The 20,863-nt window shown below is 41.7% G+C and overlaps 1 pseudogene; it reads left to right on the top strand.

Annotated features, from left to right (window-relative positions):
• Positions 1-3,101: 3,101 nt before the first annotated feature.
• The window catches only part of LOC122011043, a 43,802-nt pseudogene continuing 26,040 nt past the window's right edge, over positions 3,102-20,863 (top strand).

The raw sequence follows: 20,863 nt of genomic DNA, 5'->3' as shown, positions 1-20,863 counted from the left end.
ATCGATTGAGATTTGATCGTTACGCAGGTTGCGAGCTTTGGATGGCTGGGATTACTGGGATCTAACGTGGCAATGGATTGGGAGCATACCCAAATGATTGGGAGCCCTAGATCATGAAGTATAATGGTGACAGTGAGATTCAAACTCGATAGTGCTTACACTAAGATCTTCTCCACCAAGCTCATGATTCCTTCGCCAATTCTTGGAGCATCTTCAGGACAAGTGTTGCTACACTTCTAAGATTCAAGAGGCATTGACAAGCTACACAAGATTGAACAAGAGAGGTTATTCATTGTATTGTTTACATTTACTTCTTGTTTCAAGTTGATTGCTTGTGTGAGTTTGTACGAGGTTTCTCCACCTCCGGATTGTTTTGAGAAGGAGTGTTTTTCTTAGTGGGGAGTACTTGTGTGTGTGTGGATCCTTGGATTAGTTATCTCTTCTCGAGGTTGATACTAAGTAAATCCTAGTGTTAGCATCGTGAGCTTGCTGTGAGGTTTTTCGCTGCATCATCATCATCTTCAAAGCAAGCAAACAAGCATGACGAGCTATTCACCCTCCCCCCTATAGCTTCGAAGTATCCCAACAAGTGGTATCAGAGTAAGGCCACTCTTCACTGGACTCATCGTCAGAAGGGTAATGAGCTAGAGGAAAAATAAGTTGAAGCCAAATTTCAACAAGTCAAAGACTTCATCAAGAGGAACTTAACTTCAAAATGGAATTCCAAGATGGACTCGGATTTGACACAAGGGTCCCTCCACCATTCACAATGACAAGCTTTGATTCTTAGAAATCAAGAATAAAAAACTTCTTCATGATGGAGATAGAGCAATAGTTTGTTCTAATGGAAGGTTTTGAAGCTCCAAAGGATAGCAAAGGCAAAATCATCAAAAAAGACAAATGAAGAAAGGAGCAAGTTCAAAGATGTGAGGTCAATGACAAAGTGATCAAGCTATTGGTCAATTTATTGCCTAACAACATCTTGAGTAAGATAGGGGAATACAAAGACGCTAAGGAGCTTTGGAGCAAGTTGGTGAAGATCCATGAAGAACCCTCCACTACACCAAGTCAAGAAAAATCCAAAGAAGGCAACTCATTGGATCAACAAGAAGAGGACTCCAAGGTTGAGTGATGCTCAACATTGGAAGAAGAAGAAGTCCAAGAAGTTTCATCCTCAAAGGAGTGTAACGAAAAAGGAAAAGAGGGAGCATACTCTTTGTTTCATGTACAAGAGGATGAAGATAAAGAAGCTTCCACCTCAAGGATTGAGGGGGAGCATGGAGCATCAATAATGGATCAAGAAGTCTTTTCATCTGGATCAAATAAAGAAAGTGCCACCCCTACAAGTAAAGGTATAGAAATTTTAATTGTAAATAATAAATATCATATCATTTGTTTCGAGTGGGAAAAAGGGCACTACAAGAGTAAGTGTCCTAAATTGGCTAAGAAGAAGGGCTAAGTGGCACAAAAGGGTAAGGAGAAGCCCAAGGAGATCAACCCCATGGTATGCAAGGGCAAGGAGCACATTGTGTGCTTCTTGTGTAAGCAAAATGGACATTACCAGAGCCAATGTTCAAAGGGGAAGAACTCAGCCAAAGTCAAAGGAGGAAGCTCAAGTCAAGGAGAAGCTTCTAAAGGGAAACTCAAGGTATCATTTATTGAACCAATTCCTTTGACACGTGATAAAAAGCATGCTAGGTCTAATTTATATCATTTTAATATTATTTATCATGAAAATAGGAGGCATGATAAAATTAAGAAAAACTATGTAGCATTTCATGCTAGGACTACCTCACCTAAAGTTAGGAAGGTAGATAACAACTTAGGTAATAACTCTAAGAATTTTAGATACATGCCTAAGAAAAATAAAAATCAAGGTTTTAATGAAAAATCTAAGGTTGAGAAATTATGGAAAGAAAATCAAGTCTTGAGGTCAAGACTTAACAAATTAGAGAGGACTCTTAGGAAAACATAAATGAAAAAACAAGGGTCCAAGAACAAAAACCTAGGTTTAGGAATGCAAGAGTCATCCTATGGACATAGAGGTTTGGGATACAAATCTAAAACCAAGAAGGATGTGCCTTCTTATCATAGAGTTCCATATAGTTATGAAACTAACCTAGGTCTAGGAGTCAAGCCAAGGTTATAAGGGAGGCCATCCCTAGAACTAACCTTGAGAAGACCAATGTGACTAAGGCAAGAAGCCTAAGAAAGTTACTAAGAATGTCACAAGGGAAGCTATCCTTAGAGTTGACCGAGAGGAGAGAAGCATGACCAAGGCTCCTAAGAAGCCTAGGAAGGTCATTAGGAAGGTAACTAAGGAAGTTATCCCTAGTGAATACCTAGCACACCCAAGGACACTACAAGAAAATCCTCATTCAACAACACTCAAATGACAACGGTTTTACACCAATCGTTATTTTTTTACCTTTTAACAATGGTTTTAACAAAAACCGTTGTCTTTTAGCAATTTTTTTTGGCCTACGACAATGGTTTTTAAAAACTGTTGTCTATTTATGCTTTTTTGGGGCTACACAACAGTTTTTAAAGGCTACGACAACGATTTTTGAAAATCGTTGTCTATGTGCACTTTTTTTGGGGGTTACGACAATGATTTTTAAAAACTGTTGTCTATTAAGTGTTGTTGAATACCATTATTTTTTCCCTCGCCGTTTTTTGCCGTCGAGTTTTTCTTTCCCTCTCCCCAAAATTTTTTGCCGCCACATTCCGCCCCTTTACCTTCTTGATCCCTAAGCATTTCCGTCCAACCTACGATCTCTTCACCTACTTCGCATTTTTCTTTCTTGATCTCTTCTCGATCCCTAAGCATTCCCCCCTCTACCACCACTTCATTGCCACCAGAATCCCCACAACTTCCTTGACGAGCTCTTCTTCACCCCAAAAGAGGAAGGCGGAGTGAATCTGTGCTTCTTTTGCTGTCTCCTCTTCTTCATCCTAGAAGAGGATGCGAAGGACTTAGGGTGTCTCAGATCTTAATGGTGATTCCTCTCCTTGCTTGTGCTCGGTCCCTCTTCGCCAAAATCTCTTCCCTCCTCGCTGGGTCTTCTTCCTCTTTCGGAGGGTGTCGTGATCGGTGTGTGATGACAACCAATGAGGCGGCGGTGGTGGCGACGTCTCCGAAGGTGGGCATCGCGTTCTCCAACCACCTTCGACACGTGAAATCCATGTCCTTGCACCCCTCAGGCGCTGGTCAGATCTCACACCTTAACGCCGTCATCCTCGTTGAGCCCCTAGAATCTGAGGAGAATGATCTTGTCTTCCCCTCACAAGAATTTTCCAGCCAGGCCATCATCTCCTCTCCCAAACAAACCTTGATCTTTTGGGAGAGATTGGTCTAAATCAAACCTTTATTCATCATGCTTTGCTTTTTCCTAACCTTAGGTTTATGATTCTAAAGTTGTGAGATATAGATATGGAATCAAAGGAGATGTGCACGAAAGCTAATATCGGATATGATTGCCTTTTGTTCGGTACATTTTGACATTTGACTATCTGGTGATAGGTTTGAAGTTATAGCATAGGAATCCTTTGTTGGATTGAAAGCGCTAGAGGGGGGGGGGGGTGAATATCGCTCGTGGCTTTCACTTTTTCGAAATCGTAAAACCGTTCGAGTAAATGCAGCGGAAATAAAAACAATCACACAAAGAGGCAAACTATTTACTTCGTTCGGAGCTTAGATCGACTCCTACTCGAAGGCCCGCGATCCTTGATCACTTTCAGTGGGAAACAACTATAAGCACGATAATTTGTACAATTATAGGAATTTACAGCTCAGATTTATAACATAATATTTATACCGACAACTAAAGATGGAGAAGCGTAGTTCCGGGTCGTCGGTGTCGCGTCGCAGCACTTCTGGGTCGTCAGGTTCGCAACACGTAGCAAGAGATCACTTGAAGAGCGTTGTTGTGGTAGAGGTGCTCGAACACTGCTTATAAAGGGTGCTAGAGGCGCCTCCAAGGCTGTCCGAGGCGCCTCCAAGCCCCTGGTCGCACGCGTCGATAAGCGCTGATCAAGTCGCGCATTATCCCTCTGAAGGCGCATTCATGCGCCTTCAAGGCGCCTCCATGCTGCGGTCCAAGGCGCCTTCACTTCCCTTTAAGGCGCCTCCAACTCCAGCGCACAGCCAGCTCACCTTCGCACCCGAGGCGCCTCCAAGCTCCATGGAGGCGCCTCGGACACTGTTCATCCGAGTTCTTCTTTGTGTTTTTGGTACCTGCAAGTATGTTAATCCAAAAATACCTGCACCATAAAGTTAATACAAAATAATATTATGATTATGAAGTAATGACAGTCTCCGAATTGTCCGAGTCTGACTTCGGGTTTCCGACCAGAAACCCTAGGTCGACCCGACGCCTACTGTTCCCTCTACGGGGAACGCGTCCTCACCTACTCCACTCAGGAGATTTACCTGTTGCCAGTGCGATCCTCCAGATCGACTGGACTTTTGCTCAACACTCGATGCTTCCGGACTTTCTGCTGGACATCCGCTTCCCGGCTAGTCCAGTCTTTCACCTGGTTCGCGACACCAGGACTTTCCACCTAGGGTTACCACCCCCTAGGACTTTTGCCTGAAGCCATCGACCTGCCAAGACTTTCCGCATAGGGTTACCACCCCCTATGACCTAGGGTTACCACCCCCTAGGGTTTTCCCTTTGCCTAACCGCAGCTAGGACTTTCCTGAAACACTCAACAAAGCTGCCAAATCACAAAACACCTTAACTTTGAATCCTTTGCCATTATCAAAACCTCGAGTTCGATCGTCGGATGCTTCCCGCACCAACAATCTCCCCCTTTTTGATTATGGCAACAAGAAATTCAAAGTTAAGAAAAAGCATGCAATACCAAATAGATGCATAAAGTTTTAACCAAGCTCAAGTAAATAAAATTTAAATGTTCAAGCATAGTTAAGCTGGAAACTTTTAATTTTGTAATACTAGACTCCCCCTTAATAAAAGCCGTCTTTTGTTCTTTGAATTTTTCCTACCCTCTTTTGTTCTTTGAATTTTTCCTACTCTCCCCCTTTGCCATTTATCAAAAATATACCAGCTTGAAATAAGTCTGAACTTTTCAAAAATATAGACAAGGTTTGCAAAAAAAATATTTTATCACTTTGACAAAGAATGAAAAATTTTTAAAAACCATTAATACTTAGAAGAATTTGAAAAGACTTTTATAACACTTAGCTTTGTTATAATTAATTTCATTGTTCATCCTTTTTTTTTTTAAATAAGAATATTTCTGTTGAAAACTTTACTTAGTTCATTTTAAATTTTGCAAAAAATTTTAATTCACTGAAAACAGTTACCAGTACGTAGCTCAATGTTGAAAACACTTTTTTGACAAAGAATAAAGTATTCTTAAAATTGACTAAGTTTGAAAGTATTTGCTAAACTATAGAAATCATTTAGTTAAACCTTTTGCAAATACTTTAGTTGAATCTTGAAGAGGTCTTAAAGGATGATTTTGAAAAGATGTAAGGGTTTGAAAATATAGCTAAAAACATTCTCAAATTTGAAAAATATTTAGTTTAAAAGTTTTGTTAGCAAGGTGGGAGTAGCCAAATGTTTAGTTGAGTTAGATTCAGTTTGTCCTTAAGTCCAAGCATGAGTTAAGTTAAGGAATTTTTTAAATTATCCAATTAGATATCAGAGTCCTAATTTGATTTGATCAGGTATCAGAGCCTTAACGTACAAGCATGCTTAAACATAAAATTTTTAATCTCTTTACCAACTGTCTAACCTTTAGCTACTTGCTGATTGCTTAGAGGGCAACAACTTTCACTTGGTTAGTCAAGTTAAGTCAATTGATCCAGTTAGATTTGACTAAGGCTGGATGACTTAACATAATTAATGTATATTTCTTGTTTAATGCCCATACTCATATTGATGCACAGATCTAAGCATTCTTGAGTCCAGGCTGAACCCTATGCATCTCACGCCGTTTTATGTTTTTCAAGCACAAGCAAGGTAAGCCTAGGTGTTTGTGAGATGCTCTGGCTGATTCTTAGGGGAACATAATTTCTAGGGGAAAACTTAGGCTAATTCTGAATTTTAAAAAAAAATCTAATTAAATTGGAATTTTGGAAATTATTTTTCCTAGATTTTGAGAAACAATAATTAAAACAAGATAACAAAATGAGACACCTACTCTACCCAACACATTCCTATTTGCCTTCTAAGTGCACTGAACTCAAGTTCAGGTAAGGGTTTTGTAAAGATGTAAGCTAGATTTCATTTGGACTCAACATGGTTGAGTGCAATTTCACCTTTAGCTACATGATCTCTTATAAAGTGGTGTTTTACCTCTATGTGTTTAGTCCTAGAATGGTGAATAGGATTTTTGGTCAGATTAATTGAGCTGATATTATCAATAAAGATTTTTGTATTTTTATAGTCTAGTTGATAGTCTTTTAACGTGTGCATCATCCATAATAGTTGAGATGCACATTCTCCTAGAGCTATGTATTCAGCTTCTGTAGTGGATAGAGCAACACAATGTTGCTTTCTGCTTAACCAACTTACTAGGCACTGACCTAGAATCTGGCAGCTACCACTTGTACTTTTTCTATCTAATTTGCACCCGGCATAGTTCGAATCAGAATAGCCATAAAGATCAAAGGTGCAAGTTCTTGGGTACCAAAGTCCTACATTTAGAGTCCCTTTAATATACCTAAGTATTCTTTTAACATATGTTAGGTGTAACTCTTTTGCACAGGATTGGTACCTGGCGCACATACCTACTGCAAACAATATGTCGGGTCGGCTTGCAGTTAGGTAAAGTAAGCTACCTATGGAACTCCTATAGTATTTAGGATCTACTGGTTTTCCTTCAGGATCAGAGTCAATGTTAATGTTGGTTGCCATTGGAGTATTTATAATTTTTGAGTTTTCCATGCCGAATTTTTTGATTAACTCCTTAGCATATTTAGTTTGATAAATGTAGATTCCATCTTTGGTTTGTTTTATTTGTAAACCTAAGAAAAAGTTAAGTTCCCCAACCATACTCATTTCGAATTCATTTTCCATTAATTTAACAAATTCTTTTAAAAACTTGGAGTTAGCTGAGCCAAAAATTATGTCGTCAACATAAATTTGGGCTATAAAGATGTTTTTTTCTATAGTTTTTACAAATAAGGTCGGATCTATTTGTCCTTGGTTTAAGCCTTTGGATATTAAGTAATTAGATAATCTTTCATACCATGCCCTAGGGGCTTGTTTTAGTCCATATAACGCCTTTTTTAATTTTAATACATGGTTTGGGTAGTCTAAGTCTTCAAACCCTGGAGGTTGGCTTACGTAGACCTCTTCCTTGATAACCCCATTTAAGAAGGCTGACTTAACGTCCATTTGGTATAACTTAAACCTTTTATTTGCTGCATAGGCTAATAACATTCTAATGGATTCGAGTCTAGCTACTGGAGCATAGGTTTCATCATAGTCTAAGCCTTCGACTTGACTAAACCCTTTGGCTACTAGCCTAGCTTTGTTTCTTATTATATCACCGTGATCATCCAACTTGTTCCTAAAGACCCATTTGGTGTCTATTATTGATTTATCTAAGGGATTAGGTACAAGGTCCCAGACCTGATTTCTCTCGAATTGTGCTAATTCTTCCTGCATTGCAATGATCCAATCTGGGTCAGGTAGGGCTTCTTCTGTAATGCCCGAAAATTCTCAAAATAATTATTAGAAATATCCTAGTATTTTTCTGGAATTTTAGGATATTTTTATGGAATTTTTAGAATAGCGGAAGTAGCAAAAATAAATAGAAAACGAAAACAGCCTACGCGGGAATTGAACCCGAGACCTAGCGAACCCTATGACTTATAGATAGCTTTTGTAAACCAAGTGAACCCAGCAGGGCGGTGCTGAAAGGAAAGGGAAACAATTATATTTATATTTGAGTTGGGTGAATTTAACCACTTGATATAAATAGGAAATTATTAAGTGGGGTTGGGTTTTAACGCAACTCTCCTCTCCCTCAAACCCTCACCGCCGCCCACCCCTTCCTCCTCTTCCTCTCTCAGCGCACCAAGCCTAAGGGCTCTAGGAGCACCTTCCGGCGATGACTCCGACACAAGGACGCTTCCCTTCGCGAGAGGAACACGTAGACGCGAGCGAACCGCCGAGAAGATCGTCTCCACCGGAAAACCTAGCGATTAGATTTGTAAGAAAATCCGAACAGGAGGTAAGAAACCCCTCACCTGCAGTATAAGTAGCTTCCGTATGAATTTTATGCTTCAGTTTAGTAGTATGTAGACTTTCGGCACAAAGGATGCGAACTAGCGCATACCAAGTGTTCGATTAAATTATTAGCACAGTTAAAATGCAACTTAGGCATTTTATTAGCTTAGATAAATGCAATAGAAGCATTTTTACAGCTTATTTAGTCTTGCTACAACTCTTATGGGACTAGATGTCCAATGGGTGGGTTCCCACAGTCGCCTCTAGGTTCAGACAACCTAGCTCTAGGTTCAGATAACCTAGAAAGAACAAGACAAGCAATAATTAGCTATGTTCAGTATTTTACTTTCTCAATGGCACTGTACTGGATTAGATATCCATTGGGTTGGGCTCCCATAGTCGTCCCTAGGTTCAAATAACTTAGTAACCCTACTAAATTCGGGACTTGCAAACCCGGGTCTAGTTAGGGATGCGCGCATAGCAAGTACAGTTGCCGGGCCCAAACAGCAGCATGATTATTATTTTGATCTACCTATGAATATAGTTTTCAAACATCACAAAATAGTTATGTGAGTTCAGTACAGCTTTAACATCAGATTAGTATTAGCTTAATTCAGCTTTTGTATCAGTTTAGTTTCTGTTGATACAACATAATAGTTTATGATTAGCTCTTATTGTCATGATCAGTTTCTTAGTCCTATGTGTTGTATGCCATGCCATGCTTAGCATTTTCAGTACGTATTTCAAATAGCATGTTTTTAAAACATAAATTGCATCGTATGCATGTTTTAGTGAGGTAGATGGTTTCTTACTAAGCTCTCAAGCTTACAGATACTATTTTCCTTATACTGCAGATAAAGGTAAAGGAAAAATGGACTAGCAGAGGCTGGAGGTCAATGCAATGATGAAGATGTGTGTGGATGGAACCTGGAATAAAGACCTTGGGGGAAACTAGAAATAAATCTGAAACCTTAGCATTTTATTAAGTTGTTACTTTCCTCATTTCAGTTATTTTAATGCTACGAATCATGAAAGACCTGTTTAGATTGTTAGTGTTCCTACTTAGAATGTCTGTTATGTGTTGTTAGAATGTTTCCCAATTGTTTTAGAACTTGTATGTGTGAATGAGGCACGAAACAGTGCTGAAATCAGACTTCTGGTACGAAATCAGAAACCTCAATCGATCGGCCGATCGATTGGAGGCTTCTCAATCGATCGGCCGATCGATTGAGAAGTTCGTACCGCGAACAATAAGCTCCTGGATCGATCAGCCGATCGATCCGGATGCCTTCTGTCGCGAACAGAAAGCCCTGGGATCGATCACTGGATCGATTGGCCAGTCTGGATCGATCAGCCGATCGATCCAGAATATTGCCCCGAGCACAGTAGCGTGCTGGATCGATCACTAGATCGATCCAACCTAAGTTCCACATACAGTTGCATGCTGGGTCGATCACTGGATCGATTAGACCATTCCAATCGATCCATGGATCGATTGGGAGGCCTGACAACAGCTGAAAGACCCTTAGTTCAGTGCCTTGACCATGGGGGATGTAAAATATGTCATGAATAGTTTAGATTAAATCCCTTAGCACATATAGAATAAAGAAATGATAAGAGCTTAACAAAGTTTTAATTAGTACAGCTTCCGCATCTAGATTTAGTGATGGCCATGGATATAGCTTAGCACAGTATAATGTGACGGTCCGGCCTTACAGCTTAGCCAGTAGAAGGTGGGTCGTTATAGAGTGGTATCAGAGCAAGTTCCATACTTCCTTCACACACATCAGCATTGAACTTGCAGCTTCCAAGTAAGAACACCTCTCCTCTTATTTATGTTTTCTTACTGTCATGTTTATAGATAGCTAAAGCATGTTGATATATGATAGTGTTTAACATGGTTGATTATAGTAAATAGTTAAATGTGACAGTATTAGTTATCTATGTCCTCTTTTCCTTTAGAAATGGAAAGAGGACGCCCAGCTAGAAGGGCACCAGCTACTGAGCCCCAGCACGAGGCAGGCAGTTCAGTGCCTCCCCTAAACCTTACAGCATTAGTGGCTCAGTTACAACAACAGCTAGCTGAACAGCAACAGGAGATAGCCACCTTAAAGGCTAATTAGCAGAATACTCCCACAGTCACCCCGGAACCAAACTTGGCAAGGCCAGTAGTCTTAGAGGTTCCACCTGTCCAGCCTACAACACCAGTAGCCTCAGCAACATATGCAAGAAGATAAGCCTATCTGATCCAGTGGCAGAGAGTTAAGCCAGAGAATTTCTCAGGCACTAGTGAACCATGGGATGCTCAGGCTTGGTTCAAAACACTGGAGAGTACGATGGAGCTTCTGGACTGGCCAGAACATGAGAAGGTGAAGTGCGCCTCCTTCTGCTTGACCGGAGATGCACGTATGTGGTGGGAGAGAATTAGAGCGAAGCGCCCAGTGAACCAGATGACGTGGGCCGACTTCGAGAAAGAATTCTTCGAGGAGTTCTTTCACATGCGGGTCACAAACCGCCACTATGACGAGTTCACGGAGTTTCGTCAGGGCAACCTATCAGTTGAGGAAGCCGTGAAGAAATTCAATAGATTGGCTCGTCTATGCCCTGAACTAGTCAGCACAGAAAAAGAACGAGTCCGGTTGATGCTCAAGATGCTGAGGCCGGAAATAGCAATGAACGTGCCACGTTCATAGGCCGCAAACCACCGAAGAACTAGTCAACAGTGCTCTAACCACCGAGCACTACCAGAATAATATCAAGCAGCAGAAGCAAGTTCTCTCAGAGTCCAAAGGGCAAGGAGGCTCAGGTACTTAGAAACAACAGGGCCACAGCTCTAACTGGAAAGGGAACTCCAGTAACAAGCGCAAACCAGGGAGTTACCCAAAAGGAGGACCAGCTAGCAAACAACCTAGTTATCCCAAATGTGCTACTTGTGGGAAATTTCACCAAGGAGTTTATCGCAAGGGCACACGAGGATGCTTTGAATGTGGACAGGAAGAGCATATTGCTAAGCAGTGCCCAAACAAGATTAGTCTTCTTCAACCCCAGCCGATTCAGTACGGAGGCCAGCCAGCTCAGTTACATCAGATGCAGGCCGCTTTAGATGGTCCACACATCAGCCAGGGCAGACTAGAAGCCCCTCCAGCTACGACCAATGTGAGGATCTACGCACTCACCAGAGAGGACGTAGTGAATGCCTCGACAGTTGTTACAGGTCAGATCATTATTTTACAGCAAAGTACAACTGTCTTATTCGATACTGGGGCAACCCATTCCTATATATCCAGGATGTTTTCCGAAAAGTTAGGGATACCCTCATAGGGGCTCAGTAGTCAGTTTCTGACGACACTACCTTCGGGAGAAATTATGGCATCCACGCACTGGCTTAGAGCAGTGCCAGTCATTATAGCAGACAGAGAACTCTTTTGTGATCTGATAGTGCTAGACATGACTGATTACGATGTCATTTTTGGGATGGACTTCCTGATCAGATACAGTGCCTCTATAGAGTGTCATAAACAGAAAGTCGTATTCCAACCTGAAGCAGAAGTGCAGTTTGAATACGTCGGAGAACCAAAGAGAAAAGTCAAGAAGTTTCTCTCAGCTATGAAAGCACAGAGATTAATGGATTCAGGATGTACGAGATTTTTAGCACATGTAGTCAGTACCAGTCAGGACAAGGACCAACAGCTAGCAGAGGTCTGAGTCGTATGTGACTGCCCAGCAGTCTTCCCTGAAGAGTTACTAGGCCTAGCACCAGACAAGGAGATTGAATTCAAGATAGAACTCATTCCCGATACAAATCCTATCTCCAAAACACCCTACCGCATGGCTCCAGCAGAACTGAAAGAACTTCATGGGCAACTACAGGAGCTGCTTGACAAAGGCTTCATACGCCCTAGTCACTCACCATGGGGAGTGCCTGTATTGTTCGTGAAGAAGAAGGACGGGAGCATGCGCCTGTGTATAGATTACCGGGCGTTGAATCAAGTCACAATCAAGAACAGGTATCCTCTTCCCAGAATTGATGACCTGTTTGATCAGCTAAAGGGAGCAGCAGTATTTTCGAAAATAGACCTCAGATCAGGTTATCATCAGGTGAAAGTTAAAGAAGGGGATATACCCAAGACAACATTCAGGACTAGATACGGACACTACGAGTTCGTAGTCATGCCCTTTGGCGTGACAAATGCTCCAGCTACTTTCATGGACCTCATGAACAGGGTATTCAGAGAATACTTAGATAAGTTTGTTATCGTATTCATCGATGATATCCTTATCTATTCAGGAACTCAGGAAGAACACGCCGAGCACCTGAGAATAGTATTGCAGACCCTTCAGCAGAACCAGCTGTACGCCAAGTTCACGAAATGTGAATTTTGGTTAGATCAGGTGTCCTTCTTGGGTCACATCATCTCAAAGGATGGTATCATGGTAGACCCCAGTAAGATAGAAGCTGTGAGTAGTTGGAAAAGACCCAAGAACGCCAGTGAGATCAGAAGCTTTCTGGGATTAGCAGGTTATTATAGAAAGTTCGTAGAAGATTTCTCCAGGATAGCCTCCCCACTGACAGCTCTTACCAGGAAGAACAGAAGGTTTCAGTGGACAGAGGACTGTGAGAACAGCTTTAGCGAGGTACAGAGGAGATTGACCAGTGCACCTATTCTAACTCTACCAGAAAACACAGGCAGCTTTGACATTTATAGTGATGCCTCTAAATTGGGAGTAGGAGCGGTGCTGATGCAAAATGGCAAGGTGAACGCCTATGCCTCCAGACAACTCAAGGACTATGAGAGGAACTATCCTACTCATGATCTTGAGCTTGCAGCAGTCGTGTTCGCTCTTAAAATTTGGAGACATTACCTGTATGGAGCTCAGTGTAGAGTGTACATAGATCATCAGAGTCTGAAGTATTTCTTCACTCAGAAGGATTTGAATATGCGACAGCACATATGGCTAGAGTTGGTCAAGGACTATGACATAGACATCCTCTACCACCCAGGAAAAGCTAATAAGGTAGCAGATACACTTAGCAGAAAGTCCAGTGCTACCTTACTATCCCTAGCAGCCATGTCACCGCCCCTACAGAAGGAGATCACATATTTCGGTCTCGAACTCATAGTGGGACAGCTCTCTACTATGACCTTAGCATCTACCCTACTTGGTGACATCCAGACAGCTCAGGAACAGGATCCTGAAATTCAGAAAATCAGGCAAGGGTTAGCAGAATCAAAAAGTGGAGAGTTCAGAATGACCAATAGTGGGGTATTGTACTTTGGTGACAGGCTTTGTGTTCTAGATCAGGAGGAACTACGCAAGAAGATCTTAGATGAGGCTCACAGGACTCCTTATGCGATGCATCCTGGCTCCACCAAGATGTACCAAGACCTGAAGAGACGTTTTTGGTGGCCTGGGATGAAGAGAGACATCGCTAGATATGTTAGCACCTGTCTGACCTGTCAGAGGGTCAAGGCAGAACATCAGAGACCAGGAGGAGTTTTGCAACCTATCCAGATTCCAGAATGGAAGTGGGAAGATATTTCCATGGACTTCATAGTGGGACTACCCATGACCACGAATGGTTTTGATACCATCTGGGTAATAGTCGACAGATTGACTAAATCAGCCCACTTCTTAGCTATCAGGATATCCTACTCCATGGAGCAGCTAGCTCAGTTGTATCTCAAGGAGATCGTTAGATTACATGGAGTCCCACGAACCATTATTTCAGACAGGGACAGTAGGTTCACATCACACTTCTGGGAGTGTGTATAGTCAGCTTTGGGCACTAAGTTAAAGTTTAGCACAACCTTCCATCCTCAGACAGATGGTCAAGCAGAGCGAGTAAATCAGGTACTCGAAGATATGCTCCGAGCATGTGCCCTAGATTTCAAAGGAAGTTGGTGCAAATATCTGAGCTTAGCAGAATTTGCATACAACAACATCTATCAGGCCACTATCGGCATGGCACCTTACGAGGCTCTCTATGGGCGGAGGTGTAGATCTCCAATCTGCTGGTATGAGAGTGGTGAACAGAAAGAACTAGAACTTCAGACAGATCTAGTAGCAGATACCACAGCAGCTATACAGCAGATCCGCCAGAGGATAGAGACAGCTCAGAGCCGTCAGAAAAGCTATGCTGATACACGGCGCAAACCTTTAGAGTTTTCAGTTGGGGATACAGTATTCCTCAGAGTGGCTCCCATGAAGGGAGTAATGCGTTTTAGGAAGAAGGGCAAACTAAGTCCCAGATATGTGGGACCATACCTTATCAGCAGAAGAGTTGGCAAGGTAGCATATGAGCTAGAGCTACCCCAGGAAATGTCAGCTGTTCATAATGTATTTCATGTCTCTATGCTGAAGAAGCATATCCCAGATGCCACCCAGGTGATTGAGCCCCAGTCGGTACAAGTCCGTGAAGACCTCAGCTATGATAGTCGGCCTACTCAGATAGTAGATCGAGCAGTTAAGAAATTACGGAACAAGGAGGTACCATTAGTAAAAGTCATTTGACAAAATCACTCAGCAGAAGAGGCAACTTGGGAGACAGAAGCTAGTATGAGGCAGAAGTACCCAGAGTTATTCTAAGTTCGAGGATGAACTTTTTATAAGGTATGGGAGATTGTAGCGCCTGAAAATTCTCAAAATAATTATTAGAAATATCCTAGTATTTTTCTGGAATTTTAGGATATTTTTATGGAATTTTTAGAATAGCGAAAGTAGCAAAAATAAATAGAAAACGAAAACAGCCTACGCGGGAATTGAACCTGAGACCTAGCGAACCGTATGACTTATAGATAGATTTTGTAAACCAAGTGAACCCAGCAGGGCGGTGCTGAAAGGAAAGGGAAACAATTATATTTATATTTGAGTTGGGTGAATTTAACCACTTGATATAAATAGGAAATTATTAAGTGGGGTTGGGTTTTAACGCAACTCTCCTCTCCCTCAAACCCTCACCGCCGCCCACCTCTTCCTCCTCTTCCTCTCTCAGCGCACCAAGCCTAAGGGCTCTAGGAGCACCTTCCGATGACGACTCCGACACAAGGACGCTTCCCTTCGCGAGAGGAACAAGTAGACACGAGGGAATTGCCGAGAAGATCGTCTCCACCGGAAAACCTAGCGATTAGATTTGTAAGAAAATCCGAACAGGAGGTAAGAAACCCCTCACCTACAGTATAAGTAGCTTTCGTATGAATTTTATGCTTCAGTTTAGTAGTATGTAGACTTTCGGCACAAAGGATGCGAACTAGCGCATACCAAGTGTTCGATTAAATTATTAGCACAGTTAAAATGCAACTTAGGCATTTTATTAGCTTAGATAAATGCAATAGAAGCATTTTTACAGCTTATTTAGTCTTGCTACAGCTCTTATGGGACTAGATGTCCAATGGGTGGGCTCCCACAGTCGCCTCTAGGTTCAGACAACCTAGCTCTAGGTTCAGATAACCTAGAAAGAGCAAGACAAGCAATAATTAGCTATGTTCAGTATTTTACTTTCTCAGTGGCACTGTACTGGATTAGATATCCATTGGGTTGGGCTCCCACAGTCATCCCTAGGTTTAGATAACTTAGTAACCCTACTAAATTCGGGACTTGGAAACCCGGGTCTAGTTAGGGATGCGCGCATAGCAAGTACAGTTGCCGGGCCCAAACAACAGCATGATTATTATTTTGATCTACCTATGAATATAGTTTTCAAACATCACAAAATAGTTATGTGAGTTCAGTACAGCTTTAACATCAGATTAGTATTAGCTTAATTCAGCTTTTGTATCAGTTTAGTTTCTGTTGATACAACATAATAGTTTATGATTAGCTCTTATTGTCATGATCAGTTTCTTAGTCCTATGTGTTGTATGCCATGCCATGCTTAGCATTTTCAGTACGTATTTCAAATAGCATGTTTTTAAAACATAAATTGCATCGTATGCATGTTTTAGTGAGGTAGATGGTTTCTTACTAAGCTCTCAAGCTTACAGATACTATTTTCCTTATACTGCAGATAAAGGTAAAGGAAAAATGGACTAGCAGAGGCTGGAGGTCAATGCAATGATGAAGATGTGTGTGGATGGAACCTGGAATAAAGACCTTGGGGGAAACTAGAAATAAATCTGAAACCTTAGCATTTTATTAAGTTGTTACTTTCCTCATTTTAGTTATTTTAATGCTACGAATCATGAAAGACCTGTTTAGATTGTTAGTGTTCCTGCTTAGAATGTCAGTTATGTGTTGTTAGAATGTTTCCCAATTGTTTTAGAACTTGTATGTGTGATTGAAGCACGAAACAGTGCTGAAATCAGAAACCCCAATCGATCGGCCGATCGATTGGAGGCTTCTCAATCGATCGGCCGATCGATTGAGAAGTTCGTACCGCGAACAGTAAGCTCCTGGATCGATCAGCCAATCGATCCGGATGCCTTCTGTCGCGAACAGAAAGCCCTGGGATCGATCACTGGATCGATTGGCCAGTCTGGATCGATCAGCCGATCGATCCAGAATATTCCCCCGAGCACAGTAGATTGCTGGATCGATCCAACCTAAGTTCCGCATACAGTAGCATGCTGGGTCGATCACTGGATCGATTAGACCATTCCAATCGTTCCATGGATCGATTGGGAGGCCTGACAACAGCCGGAAGACCCTTAGTTCAGTTCCTTGACCATGGGGGATGTAAAATATGTCATGAATATTTTAGATTACATCCCCTAGCACATATAGAATAAAGAAATGATAAGAGCTTAGCAAAGTTTTAATTAGTACAGCTTCCGCATCTAGATTTAGTGATGGTCATGGATATAGCTTAGCACAGCATAATGTAACGGTCCGGCCTTACAGCTTAGCCAGTAGAAGGTGGGTCGTTACATCTTCTATAGTCTTAGGTTCAATTTTAGAAATAAGGGCAATCTGACTTAGGTTTCTAATCATACTATTATTTTGTATTAACTTTGTGGTGCAGGTATTTTTGGATTAACATACTTGCAGGTACCAAAAACACAAAGAAGAACTCAGATGAACAGTGTCCGAGGTGCCTCCATGGAGCTTGGAGGCGCCTCGGGTGCGAAGGTGAGCTGGCTGTGCGCTGGAGTTGGAGGCGCCTTGGACCGCAGCATAGAGGCGCCTTGAAGGCGCATGAAGGCGCCTTCAGAGGGATAATGCGCAACTTGATCAGCGCTTATCGACGCGTGCGACCAGGGGCTTGGAGGCGCCTCGGACAACCTTGGAGGCACCTCCAACACCCTTTATAAGCAGTGTTCGAGCACGTCTACCACAACAATGCTCTCCAAGTGATCTCTTGCTACGTGCTGCGAACCTGACGACCCAGAAGTGCTGCGACATGACACCGACGACCCGGAACTACGCTTCTCCATCTTTAGTTGTCAGTATAAATATTATGTTATAAATCTGAGCTGTAAATTCCTATAATTGTACAAATTATCGTGCTTATAGTTGCTGCCCACCGAAAGCGATCAAGGATCGCGGGCCTTCGAGTAGGAGTCGATCTAGGCTCCGAACGAAGTAAATAGTTTACCTCTTTGTGTGATTGTTTTTATTTCCGCTGCATTTACTCGAACGGTTTTACGATTCCGAAAAAGTGAAAGCCATGAGCGCTATTCACCCACCCCCCCTCTAGCGCTTTCGATCCAACAATTGGTATCAGAGCGAGGTCATTTTGAATTGGTGCAACCACCATTCAAAATAATTTTTCCGTGGTATTTTTCATTTTTTTTTCGGAGTCAAATTAGAATTAGCACAATAGCTAAATTCTAATTATTTTTTATCGAATCGGTTTTGCTCGAAGTTGGTACAATACCACTCAAGCTCGTCATTTCTTTTCCTTTCTCCCGCACTACTAATCCAAGACTTAGTCTTGGAACAGAATTCGTGTATTCTTTTGTCGTGCAGGATTACAAATGGCCCAACAAGAGGGTTTTAGTACCGTCCGTCCCCCTCTCTTCACCGGAGAAGATATCGGATACTGGAAAGGACGGATGGAGACATTTATGAAAACCCAGTTCGAAACATGGATGATCGTCAAGACTGGACTACAACTACCAACTGACAGAGACGGCAAGACTACATCCTACGAAGACTGGGAACCAGCTTTAATCAAGAAGGTGGAAGCTGATGCCAGAGCAACTTGCATTCTCCAGTGCGGTCTTACCAAGGAGGAGTTCAACAGAGTCGGTCCCTTTTCAACCGCAAAAAAACTTTAGGAGAAGCTGATCGACCTCCACGAGGGCACCACCGACACAAAAGTAAGTAAAAGAGATTTATTATTTAATAAATTGTATAATTTAAAAATGCAGTAAGGTGAGACGGCGAGCCAGCTTCACGCACACATCCAGGACATTCTCAACTCTCTTCATGCAATTGGACAGAGAGTCGAAAATCGGGACGTCATAAGGTACGCATTAAATTCGTTTCCAAGGAGTACATTGTGGGCAGCAATGGTAGATGCCTACAAGGTCTCCAAAGATTTATCTTCTTTAAAGTTAGACGAATTATTTTCTGAATTTGAAGAATTTTATGAAGTAATGACAGTCTCCGGACTGTCCGAGTCTGACTTCGGGTTTCCGACCGAAAACCCTAGGTCTACACGACGCCTACTGTTCCCTCTACGGGGAACGCGTCCTCACCTACTCCACTCAGGAGATTTACCTATTGGTAGTACGATCCTCCAGATCGACTGGACTTTTGCTCAACACTCGACGCTTCCGGACTTTCTGTTGGACATCCGCTTCCCGGCTAGTCCAGTCTTTCACCTGGTTCGCGACACCATGACTTTCCACCTAGGGTTACCACCCCCTAGGACTTTTGCCTGAAGCCATCGACCTGCCAAGACTTTTCGCATAGGGTTACCACCCCCTATGACCTAAGGTTACCACCCCCTAGGGTTTTCCCTTTGCCTAACCACAGCTAGGACTTTCCTGAAACACTCAACAAAGCTGTCAGATCACAAAACACCTTAACTTTGAATCCTTTGCCATTATCAAAACCTCGGGTTCGATCGTCGGATGCTTCCCGCACCAACATCCTTTCTTAATTCACTATTACTTGCCTTTGATTTTTTTTTTCAGATCTTGATGACACCCTCTATCCGTTGAGTTCCGGAATTGCCACCGAGTGCCACAAAAATATTTTAGGTATGGTCTCTATTTTGTTTCTTTATCAACTTTTCCCTAAGAATTGAGACATATATTTTATCATTTTTTAGAATATATGCTTGAAAATTAGAGGTTGAAGAAAGCAATTTACTAGAGTTGTGTACTATTATGTATAAGCATTATAGAACAACAATGGTTGGTTTAAAGGTAATTGTTATATTCATGTTCGACAAAGGTGCGTTTGCAGTAATGAGAAACTTTCTACTTGTTTTTCAGGCCATTGGCTATAACTTCGATTATGATGATTTCCATAGGTTTGACTCTATCATTGTTTTTTTTATTTTTGCTTCACATGTTTCATTCTATGGTTTTAGTGAAGTAAAGAGTTTACTGATTTCCTATGGTTTAATAGCTTTGTCCATGGAAGATTACCATATGAAACATTAAAGCCAGATCCTGTTATAAGTCAACTCTTGCTGAGCCTTCCAGTTCGAAAAGTTGTGAGTTTCTGGGGCATGGATGTTGAAACTCTCTGATTCAACTTTGTTTTTTTTTCACTTCACTAACAAGCTCATGAATCTACCTGAATGAATAGATATTCACTAATGGTGATCAAGCTCATGCTGTTAGCTAGAGCCCTAGATACCTAGAGCCAATCATTTGATGATTGTATTTTGGACTTGTTGTATCATATTCTAATTAAATAAAGGCATTTGATTTTTGGTTATTATACTTACTTATATTGGTGCCAAATAAACTAAATATAATAACGTCCACGAGTAGAAGGTTCTTACCTATATCAATCGATTGGTTGAATCGATAATGAGATGGTATAGGAAACACTACTCTTAATCATTCCTAGTCGAGTATTAACATTCAGGGACAATGTTAATGCAATAAGACTAGCATGTAGGTCAACTCGATGATTTGATCTCACAAGTCATGGATATAGAGATATCAAGTTGACACATGGGTATGCATTAGAGAATGTATACTGAATGACTCGCCATGAGAAAGTATCATGGATCGTTATATGAGTGTCATGTACTTTCTCATGTGACTATTAGTATGACTATTGGTCCTTAGACCTAAAGTCACCATGGTTCCCTACATAAGGAGTTATGTACTTTGGTTTCGTCAAACGTCACCCGTAACTGGGTGGACTATAAAGGAGATTACTGGGTATATAACGAATTATACAGAGGGATGTGAGTGATGTAAATGAGATCTATCCCTCCCATATGACGGGAGCGACATCGGTATTCTTGATAGAGTTAGACCACGAAGTGCATGGCCATGCCCAAATGAGTCAACATGAGATGTTGAGCTCATTTGATCGAGTGAGTCTACTTGGAGTTCAAGATTTAGATTGATTAGAGGATGACACGGTCTATGCCTCACATTGATCAATCTAGATGTCTAGGATAGAAGGACAATGTCACATATTGTGAGGAGTCACAATTAGTAGTCACAAGGTGATGTTGGATCTCAACATTCTTGTAACTTGGGTAGCAATGATGTATTGCTAGATGCCGCTCATTGCTTATG

Source organism: Zingiber officinale, chromosome 8A (genome assembly GCF_018446385.1).
Source record: "Zingiber officinale cultivar Zhangliang chromosome 8A, Zo_v1.1, whole genome shotgun sequence".
NCBI lineage: Eukaryota > Viridiplantae > Streptophyta > Magnoliopsida > Zingiberales > Zingiberaceae > Zingiber > Zingiber officinale.
This window is presented reverse-complemented; position numbering and strand designations above follow the sequence as displayed.